Raw genomic sequence first — 2717 nt, forward strand, 5'->3', positions numbered from 1 at the left:
TCTTGGAAAAGAGGTTTTCAGGAGACAGGGAGTTGGGGCTGATGTAGAAGTGGTGGCGACAGAGGCAGAGAGAGAAATCAGCAGAGTTGCAGCAAGAATTGACACAAAGTGTGTATTCAGATTTTTGGCTCAAGCTTTTGTACATCTTTTGGTGCATTCTAGTAGAGGCAGAGAGAGAAATCAGCAGAGTTGCAGCAAGAATCGACACAAAGTGTGTATTCAGATTTTTGGCTCAAGCTTTTGTACATCTTTTGGTGCATTCTAGATTTAAAGAAATAATTTTGAAAAGCAAAATAATAATAACAATAAATGAAGAGCTAAGACTTATTTTATCTATAGGGCACTACCTCAGTCTCTCCTGGGACTGACATCATTTGGGGCCGCAGAGAGAAAAGTCTACATAAAATGAATTTTGTGGTCATGTTTAATGTGTGAGCTCATAAAAATGAATATCACCACCTCTAATTGAAGCAGAAATGTCGAGTCAGCTTCTCTCTGCGTTCTCTCAAAGCCACACCTGTGCTATGAATCACTGTCAGTCCATGGGTCTGACAACAACATTAGTATTGTGAATAGTTTCAGAAAAATATGTCCATAAAGACAGTGATAGAAATGGAAATCACTGATTCTACAAGCCCAGTGGTGCTGTAAGGCATTTGCTTGCAGGTGGACCTACGTTGTCTCTGCGTACAGACTACAGTCAAACTGCAGAAATAATGCTGGGGATGAGCTCTTCCTGTATGCATCCCCAAATAGTCATTGGAGCATGATTATGCTTTTGGAATCACCGCCAGAGAACACTGGAAATTCACTGCTTGTCCGACACCGATTGTGAACTTGTGATGGTTTCATCCTCATGAGAAAATTGACGCTTGCTTGGCCGTAGTGAATACTGTACATATCCTTTCCTTACACCTACTTCTCCTTGAAGGAAGCCTGATACTCAAAAGAGAAAGTAGATACTAAACGTGGAGTCACACAAACATGCTTCTAAGTCTGTGTTTGCAGTTACTCTACTTCCAGGATTGTTATATGACACTTGTAAAAGAGTTTTCAGCATACAAAGTACTGTCACATACATTTTTATATTTTTCATCTTCCTTAAAATATTCTGGAGCGAAGATGTCTGCCATGATGGTGCTAGGATGCAAATATGTGTATGGAAAGATATGTCAAGAAGCTAGACATATTAATTGAGCCCACTTATTAATTGAGGCAAGGCAGCTTATGGAGATTAGGAGTATTTAGCTGAAAAGACAAATTCTCAGTTATTGTTAAATGTCCAGATGATACAAAGACTTAGCTTTTTCCTGGGAAGACCATGGCAGCTAAATAATGACCTATTGCTATCCGTACCAAACAAATCTCTTAAATTTGAATTGCTTTGGCGACATAGACATTGCTCTTATTCATTTTTACATAAGCAAGTAAAAATGTAGACACAGTTGGGAAATCAAGGACTCAGCTTCCAATAAATCCAATTAAGGATGCAACAAAACTACATTTAATTATGACGTTGGACTACGACATGATCATTCCGTGTGCTTTCTACGGGTCACTTGCCAATTAGAAAATGCCATATCACATTCATCACAGAAACGAGGGGCTCTTTTGCTCAAAATTAAAATGTGTATTTTCAAAAAGCTGGGAGTTCTCGGGTTCTGTGGTTCACCTCAATAATGTTGTAGAACTGCATGATTGCATTCACTCTACTGGCATTCTTTGTAACATGAAAGAAAAGAAAAATCATTGGCAGAGGATGCTGATGAAAGCATACCGCCTAAAAAATTTTCCACAACGTTTGAATGCCTAAAGGTTTATTGCCCCAGTTTGCATAAGAAAAGCATTCTCTTTTAGAAGACAAATCAATTTTTCTAAGTTCGAAGTATGAGTGTGAACTTAGATGCAGCCATGTTTTTAAAGTAAACTCCTTGTGTGATATTGGTACTTGTAACCAGTATTATATTTTTCTAATTTAAAAATATTACTAACAAACCAGCCCTGTGAAAGCTTAATATTTTGCTAGATTTGCTTCAGATTTTTAAAAGTGATAAAATATTACAACCGCATTTGAAGACCCTATGCCTCTCTCTTTCCAATGGTAAGCACCACTGTGAATTTATTGTTCTTAGGCATGTATTTATGCTAATACCACATATTTACTACATGTGTATCTATTGGTAAAGAATTTATATAGCATCGTTTTGCACATTTTAAACTTTATGTAAATGGTATAGTACAGTATATGTTACTCTGCAATATATTTTAAAGACATATACATGTTGATACAAATAACTCTAGCTCATTCAGTTTAATTTCGGTATAGCATTATGAATATGCCACAAATATTTATCAGTGCTCCTTTTGAAGGACAGTTAGGTTGTTTCCAGTTTTTGCTTTTAGAAATCGTACTACAATAAGCATTATCATACATGTCCTTCTATATGCAAGAGGGAGATTTTCTGTAAAGTATATATCTAGAAATGGAATTAGGTTAGCGATAGTATCTTCAACTTTACTAGATACAGCCAAATTGCTCTCCATAATGGTTATAACAACTGATTACCAGTGTATGAAAACTGCGAAATTCCTACAAGTGTTGTCTAAAAGTTCCTAATTATAGTCTTGTCAACTTTTAGTATTATCAGATTTTTATATATTTGCCAACCTGATGGTATGTAATAGTGTATCTCACTGAGCATGTACATGTTTATTGA

The sequence above is a fragment of the Galeopterus variegatus genome, unplaced genomic scaffold (genome assembly GCF_000696425.1).
Source record: "Galeopterus variegatus unplaced genomic scaffold, G_variegatus-3.0.2 Scaffold3850, whole genome shotgun sequence".
Taxonomy (NCBI): domain Eukaryota; kingdom Metazoa; phylum Chordata; class Mammalia; order Dermoptera; family Cynocephalidae; genus Galeopterus; species Galeopterus variegatus.